Source organism: Chenopodium album, chromosome 5 (assembly GCF_948465745.1).
Source record: "Chenopodium album chromosome 5, dcCheAlbu1.1, whole genome shotgun sequence".
Classification (NCBI taxonomy): domain Eukaryota; kingdom Viridiplantae; phylum Streptophyta; class Magnoliopsida; order Caryophyllales; family Amaranthaceae; genus Chenopodium; species Chenopodium album.
Genome location: NC_137838.1, coordinates 74,782,141 through 74,787,615, shown reverse-complemented (window position 1 = coordinate 74,787,615; position 5,475 = coordinate 74,782,141). Strand labels below are relative to the sequence as shown.

The 5,475-nt window shown below is 36.9% G+C and overlaps 1 pseudogene; it reads right to left on the bottom strand.

Moving 5' to 3' along the window:
* Window positions 1–1,977: 1,977 nt before the first annotated feature.
* LOC145631061 (nuclear intron maturase 3, mitochondrial pseudogene) lies at window positions 1,978–4,346 on the bottom strand (annotated as a pseudogene).
* Between the last annotated feature and the right edge of the window lie 1,129 nt (window positions 4,347–5,475).

Sequence of the window (5,475 nt, the reverse complement as noted above, 5' to 3'; positions counted from 1 at the left end):
TAATTTTTTAATATTTCTTTAAACATATGCACAATTAAATTATTACTTATAGTTGGTATTTTGGATCATGCTATTTCATACGAAGAATGTGTTTAGTAATTTCAAATCCATAAGAAGATATATTATACTCGTAAAAGGGTCATTGCATAAAGCGTTGAATTATAGTCTAAGGTAACATTTGATGGATTAAAATACTACGTAAAGTAAATTTGAATCTTAATGATATTAAGAACATTTTTTCGCGATTGCTATAAGGTACGCAGTTGTGTCTGATTTGTTTTTATACTTGAAAAGTTTAAGAAGATAGAGTTTAAGGGCTTAATAAAAAGATTTCCAGATGGTACAATATCCTACCAATTGTTAAAATCATGGTTCTGCCAATGTCAACATTAAAAGCAGTTCACATCATTGGATAGCATAGCAAATTAGCAATGACCTTCCAGTTCTCGAATCCTTAGAACTTTGGACACAGATGCTCTCTAAGTTCATAAAAGTCTGTTAAATTCAGTCAAATGAATGAAACACTTCCTGCATATTTTCGAGAATACTAAGAGAATAAGAGAGGATGTACCCCATTAATGATTTTAAGGCCCGCTCTTTCACTTCCCAAAGAAAATGCACTTAATATGGTACACTTAACATGGAATCGCCCCATACTCTAGATCTTCAACTATAAAAGTACTCAAATTCTCATCATCTCTAATTCTCATCGATCTAAACCATAGATAGTACAAGAATTCCCATCTCAATGGTAAGCGTACGCGAATGTGCAAAAAATCTGTGGGAGATGATCTCCAAATGCGTACAATACAGTGTTAAAGCCGTACGCACAGGTACAGAGTATCTGTGGGAGATGATCAGCAATTGTGCTGAAAAGCTATGTGAGCTTATCTGCAAATGTGCAACAGAAAGCGTTCAAGCTTTACTAGCATTAAGCCAGAAATTAAAATACAGAAGCTAATCCATGGTTATGTATACCCTTGTGTCCAAGCTTTGCACCTTGTTGTTGATGAAGCTTATCGCCGAGTGAAGCCCTTCTACGACAACTTATCAGAAGACCTGAAGGATTCTATGAATCAAGCCAAGAAAAATACATATGAGAGTTGGGAGTCTGCCACTCAAATGGAAAGCAATTGGGAGAGTTCTCCTGGATCGGTACCGGTTATATTGAAATTGTTATCCTCCTTGATTGAGTACTTCAAAAACGTCAAAACTTTCTTCTACTATGCAAAACAAATTCGGGAGATTACTAAGAAGCGTTACCAGGGGTTTGGGAAAGAAAATGAGTACGTATCGGTTCTAATCAAGAATCTGATTAACGCCCTATGCATGGTATCAACTATACTCGGATATGGAAATCACCATCTCTGTTTGCAGATAAAGAAGCTGGCAAGCCTATGCGAGGCACCAACTAAGAACATTGCTGATATAGCTGAGGTTATCGTTGATATCATATGTAGAATAATCAGTTCTTTTTAGCCTGGGTTTACTGGTAACGAGAGGTTTTGCAAACTGATATCCTGCTATGTTACTTCTAAGAAAGTTTGTTTTCGTGCTGAGAGATGTTACAGTGTAAAATCTCAATATTAAATAAAATTTCAGGTTTTTTGTCGGTTTATAGTGTACTGGTAGTCTTTTTGCTTAACTGACTAATTGTCTATAATCAAGAACAAAAACACATCATTATTCAGATACTTTCTGTCTGAGATATAGCTGCTAACTGCTAAAATAGTAAAATTACTGGCATTTTGTTCAGTAAAATGACTCAAAATTGATGAGCTATTTTTTAGGTGAATTTGTTTGATGTTGGTTACTTGAAGTTCTTTTAGAAATAAATGAATTAGTGGCTGATTAACAGCTAAAAGAAAGCAATGAAATTATCTGGAAATTTATGATTGTATATTCTGAGAAATTAATGTACAAATCACTATCCATACTAATCTATCAATGTCTACTATAAGTGTAACAACAGAAGGAGATCGAGAGAAGAGCAAAGCCAGACAAGAATGATTAGTTAATCAACTTCAACAAAAGAAGTGCAATCAATATCTTGTAGAGTTAGCTTACCCACGTATAGATCACTAACATGACCAGCACATAGAGCAAAACATCTTCTATCCAAACTGTCATGGATAGCAGCCATTCCTGGAACCCATTTCTTTTGATCCCCTGGATTAATGTTTGCACGATTTTGCAGTAGCAAAACTCGGTAAGTAATTTTTTTAATACAATTACAATCACAAAAATGAGCAGCACACGTACTAGATGGCACGTCATATGCTAATCTGATTAAATTCAATGTTAGAGCACTATCTATAGGTTTTGGACTTTTGGATCTGAAAAATGGTCGTCTCCTGTTCTTTTTACCTCCCTTTCAGAGGGAAAGTATACTTCCTCATTTCCATCCAAATCTGAAACTTTCAAATCCTTTGTAAAATGCCAAATAGTTTCAGCTTTTGTAGCATCGTGCTTTTCTGCTAGTGTCAAGAGACAGGAGAATCTCAAATTATAGGATACAACTGTTTTCACCATTTCTAAGTTACGACAGCAGCTGAAGTACTCGAGCCATCTTCTTTCTACCCCTGCATACCACTTTATAATATCAGCATCTTCAAGGGCAGCCAGCAAGCTGATTGGCCTAGGTCGACCCATATCATTGGTAAATCCTGCAAGCCCGACTGCCTTTCTAACGAGCTCAATGGGTGCCGTGACTTTCATGCAGAGTTTTGTCAAATCCTCGACCGTCCTCTCACTGTATTTCCTCTCCTCTTCCTCTTCCTCTTCCTCTTTCCTTTTTTCTTCCTCTAATGCCTTCCTAGCCTTTACAGGATTCAAATGCTTGTCAACTTCCTCTTGAAACTTATCATAGGCATCAACAAGCTCTTTTGGTAGCTGATCCCTAATTCTTTTCAACGAAAGGAAATCACCAGCAGTAAGCTCTCGATGCCAACTCCATCTCTCTTCCACTGACTCCAAGAATTCCTGCACAACCTCATCCGCCCAAGAACTAAAAATTTCTCTTACTTCATTCTCAATCTGGTAATCAAACTTAAACCTGTTTTTACTATTATTCAACTTATTAAATACATGGCTAGATATCTTCATCCCCAACATCTTCCTATTCCTTTCCCTTGCATTTTTCATCTCCATCAACCTAACTTCCTTCTGCCTACGAAACTTCAACCGTGCCCTCTTGGCCTTCTCAGAGAGAGGAGGCCGCAGTACAGAAGGTGTAACAGCCCAAAATTCCATCCCCAAAAAATCAATCTTCTCCGAAACTGCACTATGGATAACAGACTAACAGTCCTCAATCTATCCACCTTCAACTCCAACTCCCCATCCAAATTCTTAACAACCCAATTCAACAAATCCATAGCCACCACCTTCGACCCGGAAGTGATCAACAACACCTCATCCAAATACCTAACAGCATACACCTTCAAAGGCTTATACACAACACCATCACTCACATCATCATGATCAAACTTAGGATTCTGCTCATTCATTCGAAGCCGAATCCTCTGAACCTTCTTATCAAAATCATTCAAATAAACATTAATCAAAACCCCACACAACCCACATTCTTGAGGCAATCCTTTCCCTAATTCAAACCCACCCAATTCAATCCTCGCCGCCTCGGTCTCAAACAAGTTTTCAATCAATCCAATCAATCTCACATCATCAATTCTATCTCCTAACACAGAACAATACCTACCAACATGCCTAGAATAAAAAACAACTCTATCAAATGCAACAGTAAACCACCAATTAGGGTTTCCAACAGAGTTTTTCATGTATCGAATGGCGATATGCCGGCCTAAACCCTCTCTACCCCCATAAACAAAGGTGTGAAACCCACCATCATAGATTAAATCAAGCACCATTCTCAAAGCTTCAATCACAACTTTAAGCTTTAAATTGGGCAAACAAGAGATTTACCTTTACTTTGAGAAGAACCCAATTTGACGCAACAAGATCCCACATCAAATTCATTACTAGAAAATTCTTGGGAGAGTTGGTGGAGGTCGAACCGAGTAGAAACCGAGTCAAGAGTGAGTTGAAATGACTGAGTTGGGTGAGTGAGATTATGGGAAGCTGTGAAGAGGACAGAGGGTAAAGCGACGACGTTTTGTAGGAGATTGGATATTGCCATTGTTGTAGTGAGAGAAGAGTTGGGTTTTGAGTAGGGGTTTAGTTTAAGCGTTTGGTCAACGTCAAAGGAGAGAGAATGAGAGAGGGTTGAATGGAGTAGAGAGAAAGTGAAATTGAAAGTGGGTGTTTTGATTGATGGGTTTATTGTTCTTAATCTTCTGGTTAATGCAAAGAACATTGAAGATTGAAGGATTTTACTAAACCTGGTAATTTTCAGCCTTGATGAATATCTCCATCCTGTTCTTCTAGTAGGCATAAAACTTACCATTGAACATAGGTGGACGTTGGGTAGAGTACCCTTCTTCAAGTTTCTCCTTGTAATTCATCTCTCCAGTAACTTACTCAGCAAAGTTATCTGCTAACACGTGAGAACCTTGCTCTGATACCAATTGTTAGTTGAGATGAACTCTACAAGAGGGGGGGTGAATTGTAGATGAGTTCCTAATGACTACTTTTGCAAATATAAACCAGAATAAGATAGGAACTTGCAATGCACACAGGATTTTACGAGGAAACCTTCTAGTGCCCAACTAGAAGTAAAACCTCGACCCTACCTTAGGGATTTCAAACACAAACACTTGCACTATAATAGGGCAAACACCAAGTTACAACCTATTATAATTAAGCCTCTACTCACAAGTTCCTAAATGAACTTGCTACAGAACAGAACACTGTTCTACCCAGTCTAAGTCCCACACTCAGACTCTCTCGTACTCCTTAAGTACAAACCTTTCCCCTTCTCACCAGAAGCTCTCTCTGTATGCAATGATAATAAAAATACTCTCACCCAAATAACCCAAACCAAATACAAGAATTAACACCTAGTATATGATAGGCAAGCTATGCATGAAACCCGAAACTAATATGACAAGATTATAAGCTTGGCAAACTTACACAATTAAAGCTCTGTAATTCTTCACGCATAAACTCACAAAAACCTTAAATCCTTTTTTTCTCTACTATTTATACAAGCATTGCTCATATAGAAAGTAGGTTTTCATAAAGATAAATAAGTAAAACTTAACTTATCTTAAAACACGGTTTTTAAGTAAATCCTTTGAAGAAAATCTTTTCAGAAAAATAAGGTAGAAATATTAAGTTAAAAAGCATAATATCTTTTTAACAAACTGATTTTAAGAAATAAACATTTAAAGAAAATCTTTTTCGATTTCTATCTTTTATCTTTTCCGATTTTAATTTATTTGCCAAGCTAACTTGTCACGCCTCTAATAAATTTCATGCATATCCTACTTAACATATTTAACAATGAATCTAGAAGATAAAATCTTAACTAAAACATTGTTGCGCTGCGCTCTTGTTCTG